This window comes from Neofelis nebulosa, chromosome 6 (assembly GCF_028018385.1).
Source record: "Neofelis nebulosa isolate mNeoNeb1 chromosome 6, mNeoNeb1.pri, whole genome shotgun sequence".
Classification (NCBI taxonomy): Eukaryota; Metazoa; Chordata; class Mammalia; order Carnivora; family Felidae; genus Neofelis; species Neofelis nebulosa.
This window is the reverse complement of record NC_080787.1, coordinates 10,362,514-10,386,396: the sequence shown is the minus strand read 5'-3', so window position 1 is coordinate 10,386,396 and position 23,883 is coordinate 10,362,514. Positions and strand designations below refer to the sequence as shown.

Sequence of the window (23,883 nt, the reverse complement as noted above, 5' to 3'; positions counted from 1 at the left end):
GCCCGATGCGAGGCTCGATCTCATGAACCATGAGATCATGACCTGAGCCAAAATCAAGGGTCAGTCACTTAAACGACTGAGCCACCCAGGTGTCCCTAATATGTCCTTTTTGGAAAAAAAAACAAAAAAAAACCCTCTACAGCTCTACAGCTCTACTGTATGTGTTGCATTTTCCTGTTCCATAGGAGATTCACTTTGGGGTAGGGGAAGTGTTCTCTGTTCAAAAATCTCTCTTCCTCTCTGTCTCCTTGTATCTATCTATTATCTATCAACTCTCTCTCTCTCGCTCGCTCGCTCACTCTCTTTCTAAACAATCACTGAGACAAATTGGCCTGCTGTGTTATATGATTGAGGATAGTCCTCAGTGTAGAGAAATTCACATGATCTGGAACAATGTATAGAATAAAATAGTGATCTTGGGGTACCTAGAATCCAGCTGGCTTCATACATCAGCCAGCTCTACCTAAAGCAAGTCAGATTTCTAGGAACTGGAGCATTCATAATTGGATTCTCTGAACATCCATCTTGTCAGATTTTGCCCTGGATTTGACTCGTCCACCTGGTACTTTCCACCTTCCAACATCCTGAACGTACTCACACTTCTGTAATGTAACTTGGACGATGCTTCTCTCCTAATGCAGGTTTGATTGCTCACTGCTCTTAGGTTTTATGTTTCTGGAAACTCTTTTCCAGAATATTTCCTTCTCTGGACTTGGCTTTGCCTATCCTAACACAAAAACATTTGTCTCCTTTGAGCACAGGGAGCTCCACAGTCCTTGAAAACATTCCTTTGGGCGGGAAAAGCTTGTACCCACTGGCACTTTGGCACCCATTAAGTCAACAAGTACTTGTCCCCAGCAGGTGGGATTAGCACAGTGGGGTGGAGTCTCAGATTGCCTATGAGAAAGAGAGGAAAAGGAAAAGGAAGCAAGTGAAAGACCCCAGGAGGGGAAGATGGGAAATTGCCAAATCTGTCAAGAACACAAATGTCTTGATGTTCTCAAAAGAGTTTCGGTTTCTGTCATCAAGGAGCTTTACAAATATTTTTAAAGACAAAGCATAGACTGGAAAAATTAAATGATTATACAGGTATGTAGGAGTTCGCTCTTGAAGTTGATGGATCATAGAGTTCTATGAGAGTTCATAAGTTTAGAGTTCATCTCTGTTGGATGATTTCTGTATCGATGGACACCTAAACGTAAAAACCAAAACGATTAGGCTGAGCCAACATCCTTGTCGCATCCTTAATTTTATGGAAAATTATGGGAAAATGTTAAGATCGCAAATATTCCTGTTCTGGTTAATAGGAACAACTCACATTGGAAAGACAGCTTTCCCAGTCAATGGGTGGGAATACATTATGGAGTTTTTGCTCATGAAAAGAGGCAGAAAGTTGTTACCCTAATCAAGGTCATTGGCAGCAGCAGGACCTGACCTGGCTGGTGATGCTAGGTTCAACCCGCTCCCATTTCTGTAGATTTGGTTTGTTTGTTGTTAATAAAAATAATCACTTCACACACATTTACATTCAAATAGAGACTCAGAAGTCAATAAATGAATCTATTCACTCGGTTGAGTAAAGCAATCCAATTTTCCCAGTGTGTGCACATGTGTTTGTGGTTTGCTAATATTTTTTTTTTGTCTTTTTGAGAAATACATATGCTATAGCTTCAAGGGTGGAAAATTTTACACACTTCTGTAGGGAGGAAGTTTAATTGTAACCCTTTTGCATATATTCTTGGAGAAAATCTATTTTCTAAAAAAAATAGATAATTCCTTAGCACCTAGGAATATAAATAAAATATTATATTGACATACCCTCTTCCAGCCTTTCCAGATAAGAATATCAGGTCACTTTCTGTGCCTCATCTTGTGCCTCTGCTAATTCTCCGTAAAACATAAACACATCCTGGAAAACAGCAAGGAAATATTCCAGTTATAACCTTCCAAATACATTCCACTTCTCTGCATGCTAGAATATATTTAAAACAGATTATATTTTCCCTCTGTGTTTCAGTTTTCACAGTTAATAAGACAGGCATTTTCATGGCTGGCTTGCTGTTTTCATGGGTAGCAAATATTCTGATTAGTATTCCAGATACCAAGTTTACTGAATTTTATCCAGAATAGAAGGTGCCATAAACATGAAAGATTTTACTTCTTGCCATCTGTATTTAAAATATCAAAATAGTTCTAATCACAAAAAAAATAGTTCTAATCAGATCATTAAATATGTCATGACTGCTTTGGTAGCTGGCGTTTCTAAAGAAATGTCTTGTGAGCTAATTTGTCTTGAAGGATTTTCATGCCAAGTAGGAGCGGGTGAGATTAAAAAAAATAATCTCCTAGCATTAATCGCGTATTCACAACTGTAAAATAAAACCTTGCTTCTCACTAGAGAGAAGGCAAGCAGGAAGTTCCTAACATTGACTGAGTGTTAAGAGTTTCAGTTCTTATGACCTGAATTTCTTTGCTATTTTATCACACGTGATCAACCTGTTAACCCCTCCGCTGAGTGTAAATAGTTGTGTTAGTCACTGGTAAATTTCTCTCATTATTCTTGTGAAATTTACAGAATCAGTTTGGTTTTAGTGCAAAATATACTTACCCTCCCAACTTCTATCTTCATGGGAAAAATTGAACCAGCATTTCCAAAAGAGAAGAAAGAAGCTTAGCCATTTCCCTCTACCATTTCCTCAATTTGATTCATTCTGAGTCTTATGATATTAAGGATAGCATCATCCTAAGTAAGATAAGTAAAGTCCAGCAAAGTGATTGGCGGGATAATGGAAGAAAATGTGGATGCCCTGTGTGTTGGGGGGGGAGAGATGGACATTTCCAAGGGAAGTGATGAACCAACAACATGGAGGTCATGGGAATTGCTGTCACAACTTCTAGAGATCAGCCAAAAAGCACGAAGTGAGTTTTCTTTTTAATTTTAAATATTCTGCATAAAAATGTGGGGTAATATCACTGTTACATGGGCTTAAAAGTTCACCGGTAAGCCTGGGCATTCTATTTGTTAGTTGATCACTAGTGTCTTGAGTCACCTGCACCAGGAACCACAGCTTGAAAGCACCTGCATCTAAAATAATATCCTGTGCCTACATTGACAGCATGGGTACCAGGTAAGCTGTTGTCCAATCTCACACTATTGAGAATTTTCCAGAAAGGGACATATTTAATTCAGGCTGCCATACAATAAGTAACATGGTCCTCTCTCTTCTAATACACTCACAGGTACGTTTGATAGGGGGTGAGGATACACAGCTGACTGGCCAGCTCGTGCCACCCGGTGAATGTTCCATGACAGGTACTGGCTTCAGCAGTCTTGGTGGGTATGGCTCTCATCTGCACTCTTATCTCAGGCTGGTTGACAGTCGGAAGACCCAAACTTCTGCGGAATTACTTGTGCAGGACCCTTTCATGCCTATAATTTTGGTTTGGAGCCGCAGCAAAGAAGCAGCATGATGGGACCATCTTTTACTTCCCAGGAAGTTGAATAAATGGAAGAGAAGGCAAATTGCCGCTAGAAAGGACATGCACATTTTGGGGGGGGGGTCGTTATTTTTGTTTTCAGCTTGAATTTTTTTTTCAGATTTATTGAGATATAATTGACAATAAGATTGTAAGACCTTTAAAGGGTACAATGCGATAACTCAACATACATGTATGTTATCAAGGGACTCCCACATCCCACAACTGAACTAACAACATATTCATCACCTCTACATCTTTATCTTTGTTTTTGGTGGGGTTTTTTTTTTGCTTTTTTTTCTTGTTTTTGGGGGTTTCTTTTGGTGAGAACATTTAAGTTTTGCTCTCTTAGCAGATTTCAATTATACAATATAGTGTTATCGACTACAGTCACCATGTTTTACATGAGCTCCTCAGACATTATTCTTAAAACTGTAAGTGTATACACTTCACCTTCCCTCTTGCCCCCACCCCCAGCCCCTGGCAACCCCCATTCTACTCTTTCTTGCTATGAGTTCAACTTTATTTCTTTTCTTTTCCTTTTTAGATTCTGCATATAAGTGATGCCATAAAGTATTTGTTTTGCTGTGACTTATTTCCCTTAATATAATGCCTTCTATTTCCATTCCTGTTGCCACAAATGGCATGATTTCCTTCTTTTTGAAGGAAATGTACATTTCAAAAACTGTTTATTTCTATACTTTGGGGGGAGGAGGAGAGAGAGAATCCTAAGCAGGGTCCACGCTCAACACGGGCTCCATGTCATGACTGAGATCATGACCGGTTACTTAACCGACTGAGCCACCCAGGCATCCCAGGAAATGCAGGGTTTGGTTTTTTTTTTAAATGGCAGGTGTCAATTTAGACACAATGGCCCCTGATGTGCCTTCGGAAAATAAGTACTCTGTTCGCCCAGGCAAATAAGGTCTGTTACCTATAGATTTGACTTCTCACATTACATTAAAGACAAAAGAAAGAAGAAAGAACCAGCAAACAAAAAACGAGAAGGGAAAGAGGGTGGATGGAAGGTAGGAAGGACAGAAGGAAGAAAAAGGGGAGGAAGAAAGGCAGAGTGTTTAAAAATACGCTCCTTTCTGAAAGTTATCCAAGTAGGTAAATTATAAAAGCAACATAAATGTCCAAATCTCATCCCATTTACATAAATTAGCATTCACCTCTTTGTCAGTTCTGACACTCGCTCATTCTGCCAGGCACGGTTAAGCACTCCCAGGAGCGGGATAGAAATGACCTTGCCGTATAAGGCAGTGGTTTGAAACTACAGGAGACACACGACCCTTAGCACGCTTGGAAATATTGGACTCTCAGTGAAATGACCTCCATGTAGTGCCATCCAACTTTTATTATCCATCCCGCTTTCCTGATGTGTCAGGGACTGACTGATAGATTATGCCTTCTGTACTGGACATTGATAAACTGGTTCAATGTGTCAGGCTTCGGCTTCAAAGCCGCCCAAGATAGGGCAGAGTGTGAAAGAGAGTAGTCAGCTTCAGAGAGAAAAGCAGACAGAAATAGAGTCTCCACAGAGCTCCAGTTATTTTCTGCAAGCAACTGGCCCTCAGAAAACAGCTACCATCCTGGGCCAGATGCTAAGCATGTGACGTGGGAAGGCCCTTCACAGAGCATGGAGCGTCTCCACCGCACAGGTGTTCTGGCCCCAGAGGCCCACCAACCAGCGATCTGATTCTCTCAAGGGATTATGCAATGCACACTCGCCTCCCAGTGAAAACAGGCCACTTACGCAAACACGGGATCCACTGTTGTTAACTTCGGCTGCTCTCCCTACCTCCATCCTCCGGTTTGGAAACAGGAGACGCCTGATGTAGGCAATGCAGGCTTCGCGATTCTTGGGTCTCTACTTGTTAAAATTGGCAGCCCTAGTTTCCACATGGTGACTATGCCACTCTGAAATGAGGCACGAAATGGGCAAGAAACGGAAACAATGTTTGCCCTGAATGCCCGGGACACAGAAGTTGCAGACGTAAATTCACACGACGAATGGTATTAAGCGTCCACTTGGCTTCAGCCCGAGTTCGGCAAGACTGCGGTAGGTCACGCCAATAGACGGAGTCAGAGCAGAGTGGGGAGTAGTAGTGGGGAGTAGTCAGAGTAGTAGTGGGGAGTCTCCTTGGATGCCACGCCATCTGAATCTTCTCAAGCCCTGCCCTTCTTCCAACCCACCCACCCGTGCCTACTTCTCTGTAACCCACGTTGCTTCCTGCTTGGTTGCTTTTGCTGGAGGCTCTCCCCAAATATCCAACCTTCCATTTGTGTGCAGCTTCTCTTCTTTCTATCCTTGTGCTCAAACTTTCTTAACACTTAGTGGCTCCTCGGGAAGTTTGCGGAAGGGAGGCAGAGTGGGAATGGGGTCCTGGAAGTGATTATTTATTTCAAATGCACACCGACCCAGTAGGGAGAGCCACCAAGCATCACCTATCTTATGTGCCAGTCTATGTATTCTAAGGAAAGAAAAACCATGCCATGTCACCCGGTTATGACTCTCAACCAGTTGCCTCCTGGGACATACTTGGGAAAGACCACCGTCTTTCATATTGCATGCTTGCGTGGGTGTGTATACCCAGAGAGCAGGGACTGGGTGACCCCGGATGTCGGTCTCTATTTTCATTTCTGTCTCTCCCACTGAAAGAAAGAAAGAGATTGAAATGTAAGAGTAGGAGATACATTAGAAGTGTAACTTTGAAATTTATTTGAAATAAAGTAAAATGAAAACCTTTACTTCATTTTAAAGGCCACATATCTTGGGGATTTTGCTGTTCAGGTGAGGGTGTTGGTTATAATCACCCCTGTTTCTCTTTCTTTGTGAATTGTTACTTGACTTTTGAGAATTTCTGGGGTTTCCAGGAAAAGTATGGGACTTGAGACCAGTATACTGGCAAATAATTCTGGCTGTGACCCCTACTAGTTGTACAAACTGTCAAAATCAGTTAATCCTCTGAAGCCTGTTTTTTTTTTTTTTTCTTTTTTTCCATAAGGGCAGATTGGAGTAAAGCCCTTTAGAGAATTTTGTAAATCATATGAGATGGAGTGTGTCCAGGGCCTTTTAAAATCAAGCCATTGTGCATGCAGAAGGTTATTATCTGCTCTATGATGCTGGCCCCTACTTCCATTTGAGATGGTTAGACTCTAAGAATTGGTTTTAACTTCTTCACGATTCACCGTATTGGTACACAACCAAGTATTTGCAGAGTGAGAGTCTAAGATCAACGCAAAGAACCCATTCCACACTGGATAGGAGCATGAACTCTGCAGCAAGTTTGTATGAGTTCAGATCCCAACGTTGCTATTTGGCTTTGTTTCCCGATTTGTAAAATGGGGGTAAGACTACTGCCTACAGCACAAGATTGGTATAGGGACTCCGTGATGGAGACTGGTGCTTGGCATGTATAATGTGCTCCATGAGCATTTGCTGAAATACAATAAAACGTGCTCAAGGCTTTTGCGGCCACGACTGCTCTCGTTGGTGCCCTCGTCTAATGGCTACAAATGCCATTTGATCGCAGAGTTGTTGCCCAGAGATCAGCACTACAAGTTTCTTTTTGGTTCCAATGAGATATTGGAAGCCTTTTTATTTTTTCCTTTTCATCCCCAACAAACCACTTCCCATGATTCATTTTTATTGGCAACCAAACGCGCTGCTTTAATGGCACGGAGAATTTAATCAATTAATGAAATTCCATAGGCCATTTCCAGTTGCAATATTTTGAGAGGTTAATTTTGCAAACACCTGAACACTTTGGAGGATCGTGGAGCAGACTGAGCTACTGGCACATGCATAACCTCATTGGACCAAAGAGAGAATGATCAGGATGTACGGATAATCATTTCCCTAGCAGATGTTCTTGGACAAGATGATAATCCCCTACCAACTGAGTGTCTTTGTCTTAAATTGCCACGTTCAGGTTGTTTTCAAAAATAATGTCACAGAAAAAAGTCGTTCATGGCGCTGACGATATTTACCATGTGTGCTAACTTCTTTCTTTACCATTGTCCACCTCCTTGCTCACATCCCGGGAATAAGCAACTGTGTGTGACAAAAATACTTATCATTCGAACACGAAATATTATAAAAACAACAGCAGCAAGAGCAACAACAGCAACGACTGAAGAGTGAAAAGAAAGAGAAAAAAGCGTGTGTGTAGAAGCAAGGACAACTGTTAACTACTTATCAACCATGTTCATATTAGAGAGGATGGTTTATTCTAATAGTCAAGGAACGCTGCTAGCAAAATGGAGTTTTTAATAACTAATGTCTTGTCAAAAAGTACGAGCTAACTAAACCATATTTAGAGTTGACAAGTGGGTTACGCTTTCACATTTTCCACATGTGATGCAAATGCAATTTAATGCATTTCTTTTGCCCTTGAATTCTCAAACTTCTGTCGGCAACAGTATTGCCCGGAAGGCTTGATAAACATAGATTTGTGCACCTGTCCCCGGAACTTCTGATTCAGTAGATTTGGGATGCTGCCCAAGAATCTGTGTTTGGAAACAGTTTTCTGGCTATGCTGATGCTGCCAGTGTGGGGACCACACTTTAAGAACCACCGTCCTATCATCCCCTTGTAACAAAGGGAACTGCATTTTATTGTGACAGACTGTTGACTTCTGCGGCCCCTGTAAGTCACACCTCCCAGGGCCGACTCCCGGCACATGTGACTTGGCTTCAACAAGGGAATGAGACGGCAATGCTGTTGTGCCGTTTCTGGACCTGAGCCTGGCAGCTTTTGCATTTTGTGCTTGTGGAAATCTGCCACTGTGTAAGGAGCCTAACTTCCCTGAGAACCTCACATTTGGGAATGTTCAAGATCAGCACATGGAGAGCGAAAATGGAAAAGAACCGAGGAACCCAGCCGGCAAAGAGACCAAAGGTCCCAGGCAGACAGCCTCAGCTGGGCTCCCCACAGCCAGCCAGCACCAACTTATCTCACGAGTGAGGGCGTTTTAAACCCCCCAGTCATCAGTCAACACCAGGTAAAGCAGAAAAACAGCCAAGTCAACTGATGATTGTGAGAGGTCATAAGCTGTTAGTCTTGGGGTGTTTTTTTAAGGCAGCAATAGAAAATGGAAAAACAAACAGATTGGTACCCGCAGATGGGATGTCCCTGTGACAGAAAGCTTCATCACGTGCTACTAATTGGTTTTGGGATTAGGTGGCAGGCAGAACTCTGAAGGGACTCAAGGAGACTTTTCCTACGAATGGGCAAATGGAAGGAAGTTATGTTGGTGGCTGGAGGGAATGGGGCCGGCAGAGGAGGGAGTGCGGACTTCCCTGTAAGGCAGGTGAGGAGGAAGGTACTTAATCCGGTTGTGGCCCTGGGGATGGAGATCTCCCAGCAGGATTTGAGAGCGCAAATGTACTTCCTCCGATAAGGGATAAAAGGCATGAGATGCACTAACGAGGAAAGTTTGGTCGTCAGGCAAAATTAAAAAGAAATGTAAAGACACCAGGGTTGGCCTCATTCAAATATGGTTGCTTCTCATTCACACTTTTTCCATGTGTTAAATAATTCTCAAAGTAAAGAACGGCCGTCAGGGAAGGACCAAGGCTGTCATTGTAGGTAAAAGGCGGTGTCTGGGTTAGGGTCAGGTCTTAAGACCATTTGTTACTTCCTTTGAAGGACATAAGGTGATGTTTCCTAGACCCTCTCTGCTAGACAATAGGGTTTCTGAGAATCTTTTTTAAAAATATTTTTTAACGTTTATTTTTGAGAGAGAGAGAGAGAGACAGAGTGCAAGGAGGGGAGGGGCAGACAGAGAGGGAGACACAGAATCCGAAGCAGGTTCCAGGCTCTGAGCTGTCAGCACAGAGCCAGACGCGGGGCTCGAACCCACGAACTGTGAGACCATGACCTGAGCCAAAGTCGGATGCCTAACCACCTGAGCCACCCGGGGAACCCTGGGTTTCTGAGCATCTTAAAGGTGTACCACATTGAGCCCTTCAGCTAAACAAAAGCCATCTAAGAATTATAAGACATTGTGCCATGGCCAAAATTACAGAGGAGTCTTTTTCAAAGAGATCTGCTTTTGTGACCTTTATATGTTTTGTAAGGGGATGAATTACAATGAGATTCGTTGGAAATCTATGGGACTTTGAAGGCAATTGTATTAACAGAAGGACTTCCAATTTGGATTAAAAGGGACAGACACAGTTCCAAATAACAGAGGCCTTTGGACCCTTGGATTCCTACTGGCAGGAAGTAGTGAAGAAAGCTACTCATCTACAAATATTGGTTATTTATTATGGAAAAGGAAGGGCAGGTCAAAGGATGGAGCCAGTAGTCATGGGAAAACCATGCCAGGCCCTAATCAAGGAACTGTTTATGTTTACCCCAACAGATTCCAGAGTTTCTTTGACCAATGATTACCACGTGGCTTCCATATTCCCTGTCTTTGAATGGGAGTTTCTATTACGGTTTTCCTGTTCCTGGTGTACAATTGTATGTTGGGGAGATGAGGGAGAGAAAGTCTATCTCATATGCTCACAGGTCTCCAAATCAAGTGGGAGGGTGCCTGATGAATGTCCTCTGCACCTAGATTTAGGGGGTGAATACCTGGAATTCAAGCATAAGGCCATGCTGGAATGAGATGAGGTTTCGGGGTCATGGGAAGAAGTACATATATTTTGCATGGGGAAAGGACATAAATCATTGAGGGCCAGAGGGCAGATGAACCAAACTGTAGGGAGGGGCCAGCTGAGAAGGCACGAATGCCCTTGCTGGCAGCCCCTGGGCTTCAAGCTGACAACTGGCTTCAGCTTGCGGGACAACCGAGTGAGCCATTGTGGAAGGACATCCTTTAGCCCCAGCTGAGCCACCCCAACGGCCACCATGTCAAAGACAATTCAGCACAAACTGCAGAATTATGAGCACATAAATCAGAGTTGTTGTTGTTTTAAAGTTTACTCATTTATTTTGAGAGAGAGAGAGAGTGTATGCATACAAGTGGGAGAGGGGCACAGAGAGAGAGAGAGAGAGAGAGAGAGAGAATCCCAAGCAGGCTCCTTGCTGTCAGTGCAGAGCCCAACATGGGGCTCAATCTCACAAACCGTGAGATCATGACCTGAGCTGAAATCAAGAGTTGGACACTTAACTGATTGAGCCCCCCAAGCACCTCTAAATCAGTGTTTTTTTTAACCTGTAAGGTTTAGGGTGGTTTGGTATGCGGCAAACTTCTTTCAAATGTCCCTGATTGAATTGTTGATTGATATTGAATATTGATATTTGATACTGATATTTGAAATGTTGTACCTTTAGAACAAAGACAGATTAGGGTTCACCCTAAAAACTACCACCCCATCCCTTTACCCTTTCCATCTGTATTGTGGGTAATTTTGCCTTCTAGGATTCTTATTCTCTTTTGCACATTTATGAGGTTTTTTTTCTAGATGATAGAGGCAATCTTCTCCATATTCTCAACCCCCACCCTTCTGCTTTTTGTTCATTGCTTGTTAACAATTAGTGGACACATTTACAGTCATTCATTAACTTTTTTCTGCTTCTGTGTAATATATCTAAGATGGGACTTCAAAATCTTCTCCTCACAGAAATGAGCCAAATGGACCCTACTGAGACGTGTTGAAGTCTGTCTGGTACGGTGATGACGGCGAGCTTCGGAGCCTCTGTGTCCTCTCTGCGTATTTTCCTAGACTTGAAGGATGCGGGAACGGCTCCCAGCAGTGACCCTGTGGTGCCTCCAGGATGCTGCTGGCCTCTCTCCTGCCTTCTCCGGTTCCGACAACTGGCAGTTTTGCCTTTCTTGTTTTTTTTTCAAGTCTACTGAACGTCCAGTTTTCTTTTCCCAGGACTAAGTTAGCATTCTTCCTGCCTTCTAAAATATGGATCTATTTCATTCTTTTATCTTCTAATGGTAAACCTGAGTAAACATTCAACATGAGGAATATTTGTAGCATTTCACCTTCCCACACTCTACTTAATTCAGTATTGTCCATTGATTCACACGTTCACTTATGTGTCCAACAATTGGATTCATCTTCCCATTCCCCTGTTTCCTATGCTTATCCTTTCTGAGTAACTCTAAACTAAATATTGAAACAAACATGAAAATAGAGAGTAATGTCCCAGCTGTGATGCATATTTAAAAACAAATATATTTGGCTTCAAAAGATCTGTGAGAAATAGATTATTCTTGAACTTTATCAGCTTAAATTTTCTAGTTACTAAAAAGTTAAAAAAGTAACTAGAGCAAAGGAAAATAGCATTCTGGCACATTGTCGAGTTCCTCGTAAGTTTGTTTAGTGCTCAGTGAATGAACAGATGAGATGCGTAAATGGAATATCATCTTGGGGTTCACTCTACACTCAGGGAGATCAAGGCAGTTCAGGGAAATTTCGTTCTCTAGATTGGAACGCGTTCCACTGAGTTGAAGTTGTGTTTGTCTTTCTCCCGGTTTCCCTTAGGGGGGGTTGCAGATTAGAAAATTGTTCTCCTTTACCTAGGAGTTACCAAGAAGAGAGGCAACATGAAAAAGTACCTTTGCTGAGGAAGGAAATAGCAAGCTTCTCCAGATAATCATGTGATGTCGTATTTTTAAAGGCCTCACCCATTGAAGAGTTCTTTCCTCTCCGATTGCACTAACTTGTCTCTTAGAGACTCTCAATCTAGGAGACCGAGTAGAGGCCGGTGATGCTGGATTAAGACAGCATCACAACCGAGGGGGGCCGTGGGTATTATTGGTTAAATGCTGTTTGACTTTTTGAAATGTATAAGCAGTCAAAGCAATAGAGACAGTTTGGTATATACCACTGTGAACAAACAACTCTAAAACTCTATGACTTAAAACAACCACCCTCTTACCTTTCTCATCATGCACAAGGGAGTGGCTTGTTAGGGGTGTAGCAGTGTATGACTCAAAATGGCCCAAGTGGGGTCATATGTCCGGGACTTCCATTTTCTCTTCCAGCTGGGGAATCCGTTTTCCTGCGGTAGCCCCAGGGTTTCTGCTTCTCCGATGCATTCTGCACACGGTCTCACCTCGTGGTCTCTCTGGCAGGGTGGCCGTACTTCTCACAGGGAAGCTGGGCTCCCAGAAAATGCAAAAAGCCAGAGCTGTCAGGCCTTCTCCAGCCTCAGGCCTGGAGCTGGGACAACATTGCTTCCATCGTTTTGTTGTTCGATGCAAGTTTCAGGCCCAGCCCAGATTTAAGGAGCAGGCACTACACAGAGGTGTAAATACTAGGGGGTGTGGTTTCTCTTGGCACGCCACTGTAAGGGACTACAAAGTGCGATCCTCAGTGCCTACAGACGGAAGCAGCAAGTCTAAAAACGAAGCTTGCAGAACACTCATGTGGCTCGTGCAAAATGTGGAGATGTCAAGAAAGGAAGATGGCTGTGTAATGACGGATGCTAGTCTCCCAAGGACGGACTAAGTAGGAAAAGAGGGCCCCTGGAGGAAGGAAGACTATCCCAGTTGTCATCTGGAACATTCATTGTTTTGACTGAACTCATCCGTTGCAGTATCATAGAAGAGAATGAATTTTATCCCAACTGCTGTGAATTACGCTTTAGAAAAATCAGACTCTGGATGTAGAAATCATCTGTTTCAGGAGTGAATGCGTTCCTGAAAAGTTCTTATTCTTGATGCCGATGTCTTGTAAAGACTTATAAAGTAAAAGGAAACAAAAGGGGCGTGCTATCCCTACCAAACCTTAGGTATTTTAGCTCAGGGCCACAGCCCTGCAGAGGAAGACAGGTATCGGAAGCAATCTTGGACGTCGGAAGACCTCCGTTTACACTTCTGTTATCCTGTTGTTTTATGTATTATTCAAGGTCCTGCCAAAATAGGAATTAAAGGGCAGCTGTCAAAATGACAGCTTAAAAATAATCTGTTCTGCATTATTTCTTTGATGTTCAATTGTGTCGTTTAAAAAAGAAAGAGACATGTTTAATCATCTCCCTATCTGATTAATTTAGATTATCTCATTGTATGATATTAAAAGAATGACAGGGCAATTCATATTTTTTTTTGTATATTTAATGATCTGTTGCCCTAGGACTAACTCAGTTTTGTTAATTAATATTGGAAGAGGTAGCAAGGAACGTTTCAGGGAGAAAGAAAACCCTAAGCGGATCTTCGTGTTTATTAGCGAATAGTTTTCTTGGCTTTCAATTATATTGTCTGTATTGTTTTAATTTTTGAAATCTGTGCCTAGCCTCCCATACAGTGGATTTTTTTTAGGTTCTCCCTAATTATAATCCACATTTCTATCTTTCTGTCACACAGAATGGTATGTATCCAATGGTATGTACATTTTTATGCCGCTCTGCATCAGTGCAGGAAATGAAATATTTGAATAGCAGCGGATGTCGTGTGTGGCTTTCGCCCCAGGAGACTTCTCTCAGGAAAAAAAACAGTGGCCAGGACGTCTTTGAGTCCATCAGTATTCACACAGCTTTTACATGTGGCTTCATTCTAATCCTCGGGTATGAGAATTGAGCCGTAAACATGTGTTCTTTGTATACACGACACAAAAGGGCCAAGGAGGAGAAAAAGGAAAGAAGACAAGGGTAGAAATAAGGTTTTTAAACGTCCTTGCTTTCCTGGTGTGAAGAAATCAGATGTGCACCCATAGCTGATGGTAACGTGTGTGTGCACCTGTGTGTGTGTGCGGCGTCTGGGAGTGGCAACCACTTGGTTGGATCATAATCCCGTTCTCAGAAAAGCTTATGGGCAAGAATGCCGACTCCACTTTGATGCCTTGATAGGCTACTTCTTTTGAATTTGTGGCACCGGTATGTATGGAGATACGTCCGTGCGACCACTTACCGTTAAAGGGAACATATTTGGTTATGCTTCTGTACTAACGAGGTCCCTTCGTTACTTGCCTCAAATCCACAAGATAAGTCCAAACCGCCTTCCCAGCCCCCAACCCCCTCAGCGCCAGTTTTCTGCACTGCTCTGAAGAAACCGAAGCCCGAGTCCACTTGCAGCCAGATGTGAACAATCACCACTTGACACGGGGTACAAATAACACCTACTCCAGCCATGACTCTTAAATTGGAGCTCTGCCCTTGATGGGGGCTGGAGATTGCTCTGGCTTTTGTAACTTGCACGTGAAAGGTGGTAGGCACCGAGCGACAAGGAGGTCGGGGCATTTAGGTTGCAAGCTGGAAGCGGGTCTGGACTTCTCCCACATGAGAAGCGGCTTGGGGTCACGGGTCACAGGTCAACCTGAAGGACTAAGTGACAAAAAGAAAGGACAAAACGAAACAGATGCACAAACATAGGGGAAGGAGGGTGCAGGCCAACTTGGAAGCCTAAATGGCCTTTGCTCTCATTCTTCAAAACTTTCAAGATGCTTCTAACGATCCAAGGCTAGAGCTGTTTATGGTTCATGGTGTTCGAGTAAATGGAGCCCTGACATCTAACCTTGAACTAGCGGGAGACACAGAGTAGAACAGAAGCGTCTGGACTGGAAAAGCCGTGGTCCCTTAGCAAGCCTCTGTGTTTGATAAGCATGTTCGGATTTTACCAAGGTCCTCAGATTGTACTCCAAAAATGAAACTAACACCTCTTTTTAATTCCAGAGTATTGATCGTTTTTGTGTTTTGCTGCATGAGTCTCTCTCCCTCTTTTTAAAGTTGAGGTTGCAATCATTCCTTCCTCCTGGATGTCTAGCATTTGTTGTGAAGATTAACAACACGTGTCACCTGCAGAGAAGGCCCCTGCTGAGTTAATGTTCAAGTCCAAGGCGTTCGTGCTACAAAAATCAGGAAAACAGGTCATCCTCCTTAATGCTTGATTCTTGAATTATTTCTGTTTTTTTACTTTCGTTTCTCCCGAAACGTTGTTTTTGGCCAAAGTGAGATGGCCTTCTGTTTCTAATCTTCAGAGTGAATTGATTCCCTCAGAGGAGAGACATAGAACTATTGCATGTAACAGGGTCAAAATAAACATGGTCCACGAATCGTGATCAATAGTAGAGACGTTCATGGTTCGATGAGTACAAGAACAGAGCCAAGAGGGGTGCTCTCAAAAGGAGACCCCGGTTACTCAAGAAGGCCTAAAATGCATAGACATTTTCCTCCACTGGGAATCACTTACTAGAGCAACAGGAATACCTATTAATTGCTGGTGGGAGTGCAAGAAGGTTCAGTCCCCTGGGAAGAGAGTTTGTCAGTTTTTTACAACACTGAACATATTCTTACTGTAGGACCCAGCAATCACTCTTCTTGGTATTCACCCAAAGGAGTTGAAACTGTATGGCCACACGAAAACCTGCACACAAATGCCTACAGCAGCTCAACTCCCAATTCCTAAAACTTGGAGGGGCCCAAGATGTCCTTCAGTAGGTGAACAGGCAAATAAACTGTGATCCATCCACACAATGGGCTATTATTCAGTGCTAAAAAGAAATGAACATCAAACCAACAAAAGACACGCAGGGATCTAAGGTGCATTTTACTAAGTGAAAGAAGCCAATCTGAAAAGGCTACATACTGTGTCATTTCAACTCCATGGTATTCTGGAAGAGACAGAACTATGGAGACAGTAAAAAGATCAGGGATTGCCAGAGCTGGTGGATGGGGTGGGGAGAAAGACGAAGAGATAGAGCACAGGAGAGTTTCAGGGCAGTGACGATATTATGATGATGAATACGTGTCATTACACATCGGTGCAAACCCATGCAATGAACAAAACCAAGAGGGGATTACAATGTACACTGTGGACTTTGGGTGATTACAATGCATCAAGGTAGGTCCATCCATTATAACAAATGTACCACGCTGGTGGGGGCTGGGGATACTGGGGGAGTCTGTGCATACCCGGGGAAGGAGGATATACAGGAAATCCCTGTACCTTCTCTCAATTTTGTTATAAAACTAACACTACTCTAAAAAGAAATTTCTTTAAAAAAAAGCTTTTTTAAAAAAATCATTTAGAAGCGAGAAGTGAGAATTGGAGAAGAAAAACACTGTCACATCCATTAAATAGAAACAAGAAAAATCTTACTGTCAGCCCTGTTTCTATTGAGTCTTTGTTGCTGTCTGACTCTGTTCTGGTACTGGTGAAACCATAGTGGAAGTAACCCACTGACTTCATTTAAATTTCAGTCGCCTTGACTCTTAAACCCATGAATAGACTTCCCCTCATTTGTCTGGTCTGCGGGGCACATCACCTCTTATAAGTATGCTAGGACACTAGAATTCCCCCTGAAAATAGTATTTATGTACTGAAACATTTAAGGAAAGCTACTAAACAAAGAGCAACCGATTTAAAAATTAATCAAATACAATATTAATATTGAGACTGTTGACCGAAATAAATATGCATGCATATTACAAACAGTAAAAAACAAACTGCTTAATTTTTTCCTTTTCTGCGGAAGGGGGAAGGAGTATGCTTTAAAATGTTAGTCTAGGGGTGCCTACGTGGCTCAGTTGGTTTAGCATCCAACTCTTGACTTTGGCTCAGATCATGAGCTCACAGTTTGTGAGTTCGAGGCCTGCGTCGGGCTCCATGCTCATAGCATGGAGCCTACTTGGGATTCTCTGTCTCTTCTCCCTCAACCCCTCCCCCCAGTAGTGCTTGCGCTCACTCTCTGTCTCTCTCTCTCTCTCTCAAAAGAAATAAATAAACTAAAAAAAGTGTTAGCCTAATGTCCCATATCATCAGGTCTAGCACAATCATGCCATACCTTCAGTTCCTCAATATTTCTCATTCTTCCAGGAGAAATCAGCCTTTTCTCTTGGGAAATACTCATCAATGTGTTCAAATGCTGACAGAAGAGGTGCTGAAAACAGTTTTAATTTGATCTTAGATGTTTTCCCAAAGAAACGAAGCAGAGCGAGAGTAGAAAAAGTCGTCGGTCAGCGGAATGATTGGGCCTAAAAGTTCTCTGTTGCTGAGGTAACAGAGAAGCCTAATTCTACCATTGGAGAGAGAGTTGTTGAGGAAAGAGTTAACAAGCTGATAGGAGAGTGATCTAGAAGCCAGAAAAGAATTTCACCTCTTAAAGATAGAATGCGTCACACTTTTACCTTCCTGAAGAAAATAATACCTATGGAGTATAGTCTTCTTAGTCTTTGTGTTGCGTAACATAAATTCTGAACAGTTATGGCAGTCAACTGGAGGTTTTGTGTGCTGCTTAATTATATCATCTTTGGACTGAGAGAGCCATAGATTCTAAAAGTCTGCTATTGGGGCGCCTGGTTGGCGCAGTCGGTTAAGCGTCCGACTTCAGCCAGGTCACGATCTCGCGGTCCGTGAGTTCGAGCCCCGCGTCAGGCTCTGGGCCGACGGCTCGGAGCCTGGAGCCTGTTTCCGATTCTGTGTCTCCCTCTCTCTCTGCCCCTCCCCCGTTCATGCTCTGTCTCTCTCTGTCCCAAAAATAAATAAAAAGCGTTGAAAAAAAAAAAAATTAAAAAAAAAAAAAAAGTCTGCTATTGTCTTCATCATTTTCTAGATAATCTTATGTAAGCTCCTTAGCCTCTCTACGCCTCAGTTTTCTTATCTGTAAAAGAATGATAATAGTAGAATTTGCCGTATAAGTCTGATTTGGGAATAAAACAGAATACTGTGTATGAATTATTGAGAACAATGTCTGTTCCTTCATAAAAAATAAGTATTTTCTGTTATTATAGTAGGGGTCCCTTTCAGTTTTATAAAAATAATTAGATATATCAGGGGTATGAAACTGCTAGTTCCTAGGCTACAGTTTTCTCAAATCTATAAAATGAAGGGATATGTAAACACAGAACAACATTTAACTATAACAAAAACTTGAAAGATATTTGGACTCAGACTTCTGTGTGTGTGTGTGCACGTGTGTGTGTGTTTCTTTAATTGGATATTAGGTTTGGCGTTGAACTGCTTGATTTTGTTAATTGAATTACATTATAGTTCGATATAATTATGTATCAAAATGCACAGATTTGAAATGAAGATTGTCGTGAATTTTTACACAATGCACAAACATCTTTATTTTTTTTTAATGTTTATTTATTTTTGAGACAGAAGGACCAAAGCACGAGCAGGGGAGGGGCAGAGAGAGAGGGGGACACAACCCGAAGCAGGCTCCAGGCTCTGAGCTGTCAGCACAGAGCCCAACGTGGGGCTCAAACCGATGAACTGAGAGATCATGACCTGAGCTGAAGTCAGACACCTAACCGACTGAGCTACCCAGGTACCCCTGTACAAACATCTTTCAACACCACACAGTGTAGGACCTAGAACATTTCTAGCACTCTACAAGGCTCCCACCCACCCTGCAGTCAGTATACACGCCAAGGGGAGCCATTATTCTGTTTTAGCTCTTTTTGAATATTACATAAAAGAAATGCATAGAATGTATGTTTTTGTACCTGCCTTCTTTCCGTATCATCATGTCTGTAAGGGTCACCTACATTATCATGTGTATCTTTCTTTCATTCTTTTTTTTATGGATGTAGAGGGTTCTGTTGATGAATATCTGTTTTCTTTTTTCTAGCGAGGGGCTATTATATGACAACTGTTGTGTACATAATTTGGAGGACAAAAGCATTCATTCCTGATGTACGTGTATTCACCGGTGGAGGTGAGGGTCATAGAGTATGTAGATTCAGTAGGTGTCGTCAAATATTTTTTTAATGTCATTGTACAGTTAACAGTCCCACCAACAATTCAAGAGTTTTCATTCTCCTCAACCCTTTATATTCTTTGTTTTTATTTGAGAAAGAGACAGAGAGACAGAGAGATAGAGAGAGAGAGAGGGAGGGAGGGAGGGACCGGGAGACAGACAGCTGGGGAGAAGGGCAGAGGGAGAGAGAATCTTAAGCAGACCTCACACTCAGCAGGGAGCCTGACACAGGGGTTCTTCCCATGACCTTGGGACCATGACCTGAGCCAAAATTAAGAGCTGCAGGCTCAACTGACTGAGCCACCCAGGCACCCCCAGTCCTTTTATACTTAATTGCAGTCATTCTTCAGGTTGTTAGTGATGTCGTATCCTAATTGGTATTTTTTTATGATGAATAATTATGTTGGGCATTTGTTTATTGCCCTAATATTTTCATAACCATAAGGATCTGAAAGGTCAGTTTCAAAAGTTGCTCAAGAAGGGTGGGCATAATGTCAGTTTCTTGGCAGTGAAAAAGAAGGTGAAAAGAGAGGACTAATGTTTACTTAGTACCCCTTATGTTGTATGGACATGGCCTGTGCTATCTCAATTAATTATTTTAACAGCCATTTGTGGTAGATATTTTTAACGAATGGTAAAATTTATATATTTATGCATAGAATCCATCCAATTTTCTATTCCCTCTTCTCTTCCTATACTTTTTTTAAATTAAAAAAAATGTAATGTTTATTTATTTTTAAGAGAGAAACAGGGACAGAACATAAACAGGGAGGGGCAGAGAGAGAGGGAGACACAGAATCCGAAGCAGGCTCTAGGCTCTGGGCTGTCAACATGGAGCCTGATGCGGGGCTTGAACCAACGAACTGTGAGATCATGACCTGAGCTGAAGGTGGACGCTTAACCGACTGAGCCACCCCGGTGTCCCTCTTCCTGTACCTTGATATGCTCTGATTTTCCTTTGACCCCCACATAAGTCAGAAGGTGTTTTTCCAGATTTATGGAGAATAACGGTTATTGCTATGGCTTCTTGATGATATTCATTTAATCCGTTGACAATCTAACGTTATGTGGGGTAGCCTTTCTTTGTTTTGAACTTGTATAATAAAACACTATTACCATTATAACTTACAAAACTGTGAACTTGTTTCCATTTTGAAGAAAAACATCCATCCCTTCCTTCTGGCAAAGGAGGAACCCAAACTTTGAATTCTCAAATTGTAGTATGAGAGATAATCAATAACCTGTTTGCATCACTGCTTATTTTCAAAGGCCTTTCAGATCCCAGGTTCAAATTAATAAGTAATCTTATCCCTACTCCTGAAGAATCAAATATTCACACTCTCGAGTCTCAGAAACTCTTCCTTATTTGGGACTTTCTTTTTATAAAAAAAAAAATGTTCTCATATCTATACTTAGTCTCGTTGACAAAAATCAGCCTGTTTAAGAAAAAAGACACTGGATGCAAAATGTTAACCTGAGAGGAAAATCATTAATTTTCATAACCTCAGAAACAAGTTTATGTAGAGCCTCAGTTGGGCATGTTTAAGTTGGCTGATGGTGTTAGTGACTTTACTACCGGCTAAGAAGTTCCCTACATCCTTACTGTCTCTTCCTCTCTCCTTACTCAGCCCTGCTACCCAAAACAAAACCCCCAAACCCAAAGGAAATTAAAAAATTCACTGGAAAAAATAAGTTGGCATTTATATATTAAAAATATTAAAATATACCTTAAGTATTAACCAAAGCCCTTCTGGTGTGGTTCTCAAGAATGAAGGTGAAACCAGTTAGAAATGTAAACTCAGCGTCTGGAGTTGGTGCTATAAACATTTTACACAAAGCCGGGTACATAATAGACACTCAAAAAAATTGTTGTTTTTGATTCATCTGATTTTTCCCTGTCCAGATACTTTTAAATATCAGTGTTGTCCCAGTAGGCTTGTTTATCTTGTGTCTAAGCACAAAGGTTTGTTCATCTTTAGTATTAATTCCTTTTACAACAAAACTAAACACATCTTCCCTGAAATATCATATTAAGCCATTCAATCTTCTGAAATGTACCAGCTCCAGATCCATTTTTTTTAAATGTCTTCATTAAAGTCGAATACATTATCCACAAGTGTCACCAGGAGCAAATACATTAGCTTCTGAACTCTTTTGGAAAATGTCAAACGACATGGCCTAAGTCCAGCATGCCCTGTTGTACAATTTCTAAATTTACCTTGGCTTATGTTTTTGTGTGATATAATATTCAGTGGCTGGAGGTGTGCCTATAATTTCAAACCCATGTTTTGCCATACATTTGAGTCGATTCACACAGTTGAGTTGCGAGAAAGTTTATGGATCTGATATAAATGTACTATCTCGTGTTTGGCAATGGAAATTAAATATTTGGATAGACAGGTGGGCTGGCTGCCAGCTCCCCACAGGGGTAGCAATTTCTGATGCCTTTTCCCAAGACTGTTTATTTGCCCTCAAAGTAACTTTATTAAGTTAAAAAGTCACAATAAATCTCTATTGTAGAATCCAACAGATTCAGTCCTTTTGGAGCAATGATGTATTCTAGGGTAGTTTGGAATAATTCAGGTTGATTGCCTTCAATCTAATGTCATTTGAAAAGATAGAAGCAGATTTTCATGTGGACAGAGTGGGTAGCTGGGAATCAATCAATCAGTCAATCATGGAAACAAGCAAACCCTGAGCTACAGGTCAGGGAGAATGTGGGTGAGACAGTGACCACATTTTTGGTTGGAATTGCTGCTCAAATTGCTGGGAAAGATATTTCTAGACTGTTATTTTGGACATACGTGAGTGGCTGTTCTGAGATTTACGGATAGACTGGACAGGATATGACTGGGTGTGACAAAGATGTGGCTTCTCTGGAAAAGCAACCAAACCAGGAAAGGGGATGACAGAAATGCAGGAGAGTCCTTTAGATGAACATTCCTGTGTCCCTGACGATTTGAAGTGTTAATCTACGAAAGTGTGTGTACAATGGAAAGGAAATGTGGTTTTCACCCCTCACTCCTGTTCAAGTTTCATTTTCATTATACACAGCGATGGGCTATGGTATGTTCTTGTAGCTTGTATTTTGTATCTTATTCTTCTATCTTGTGTCTTGAAGATACACCTCTCCAAGGCAGCATGTGCACAGGCATGGCCTCAGGCTGCAGAAACCCGAAAGTAGGACCAGAAGAGGAAGAACCCTTTATGAAATGCAGCTGGAAGGAGAATCACGAGAGCTCACAGCTTACTTACCAGCTCTGACACGTATATTTGGTAACTGATGATTAAAAATGAGAGCAAACCAGCTGTTAAATGAAAATGAAGAATATCCTGCGTTGCTCCCCAAATCCACATGGTACTTCTAATTTTTATTCTTGTGCATGTTACAGTGGTTTTGACATCCTTCTGGAAATATTCTCTGTTTTATTTACCCAGTTCAACAGATAATTGTTGACTATCTAGGTTTGAGAAAGTTTCACATTCTTTGAGTGTGAATTGCTGGGTGGCAAGATAGAAATTAAAGTGGAAAGATCTGCAGTGGCCAGGCCATGGAAGGACTGCCTTTTCCTGCTGAACACTTGAGATTTATTCTGTAGGATGTGAAAAATAGGATACACAAAGTGGAACTGGGGAAAATAATTGCATTTCAGTACTATACTCAGTGCTCACTTTACTTTTGCTTGATGTGATTAGAGTCTCAGTTCCCAAATTTATCTGAACATTTGGAATCCTCTGGGGATCTTTTGCATATTTCAAAGCCCAGACCATGTCCCAGACCAATTAAATCACAATCTCTGGGAGCGTATGTTGGGGAACATTGGTTTAGGAACAAAGAAAAAAAAATGAGTATTACTTGGAGCAGATTGAATTGACTTGAGATGGGTTAGGTCAATTCATTTATTTAGTTTACGGTTTTTTTCATGATTTTTTACTTCCTAATTTGTAAGCAATGGAAAATTGGCATGAGGAAACAGGGCCAGGTCCTCTCACACAAACAGAAATCTATTCAATTGTGTTTCTGCATAGGCACTTTGTATCCTGTGGGTAGAATTAAGGGCTTGGGATATGGCATGGAAGATGATTTTCCAGACACTGTATCTTTGGACCTATAAATTACTCTTTATTTTTCCCACGGAATCATGCCACCTATGAATATTTTCTATGTAATATACTAGTATATTTGTGCAATATTGTACTTAGAGAACAAATAATATTTATTTTTGCCATAATGTGGTGATGTGTCAGAGCAGGCATGACCACATAGATCCATTATATATACTATTTCCTTGTTATTCAATTCAGATAGGGATTATTCATACAAAGAGTTTTTCCATTATGTCCAGGGTCACACTTTTTTCTTCCACTTTGTGTTCAAACCAGAGATCTTTCCCTTGGTCTTCCTTGGATATTGAGAAGGACGGTCCTCCCGCCCCCCTTTTTAATTACAAAATGCTAGTTAACACACACACTTGTGCATGCAAGCACACACACACACACACACACACACACCCCTAGTGCAGACCATGAACTCATTCATCTAGCAATTGACCTTAACCTAGAAAGCTCACCTGAGACATGGCAGAGAGTGATCCTGTGTCCCAACTCCAGATCTGGTAAATTTAAATGCGTTGCTCAGAAATCTGCATTTAAAACAATTTAATATGTCTGTTATGGGTGGTCTACTGTCACTGTTAGGATCACTGATGTTAGCAACTAAGATGCAAAGACAAATAAGGGGAAAAAATTGTCTTGAAAGGGTTTGGGGACAGAACAACTTTTTGTGGCCTCCAT

General features: G+C 41.7%; 3 long non-coding RNA genes across 6 annotated transcripts in view; 2 read left to right on the top strand and 1 right to left on the bottom strand.

Annotated features, from left to right (window-relative positions):
• LOC131513703 (uncharacterized) overlaps positions 1-17,315 on the top strand; it is a 46,601-nt gene extending 29,286 nt beyond the window's left edge. For 2 of the 4 annotated variants that reach the window (XR_009262732.1, XR_009262728.1), the window contains exons 3-4: positions 2,576-3,334; positions 17,202-17,315. This is a non-coding gene — a long non-coding RNA (uncharacterized LOC131513703). Of the gene's footprint in view, positions 1-2,575; positions 3,335-9,851; positions 10,059-12,524; positions 13,356-17,201 lie in introns of those variants that run through there. The other 2 variants (XR_009262731.1, XR_009262730.1) reach the window with 2 other exon arrangements.
• LOC131513704 (uncharacterized) lies at positions 1,107-17,257 on the bottom strand. Its single transcript, XR_009262733.1, has 3 exons — positions 17,170-17,257; positions 1,819-1,909; positions 1,107-1,192 (listed from the first exon to the last, which is right to left on the bottom strand). It is a non-coding gene; the product is annotated as an uncharacterized LOC131513704 (long non-coding RNA).
• A 1,007-nt stretch (positions 17,316-18,322) lies between the features above and the next one.
• On the top strand, positions 18,323-22,439 carry LOC131513407 (uncharacterized). Its single transcript, XR_009262563.1, has 2 exons — positions 18,323-19,047; positions 22,211-22,439. It is a non-coding gene; the product is annotated as an uncharacterized LOC131513407 (long non-coding RNA).
• Positions 22,440-23,883: the final 1,444 nt, after the last annotated feature.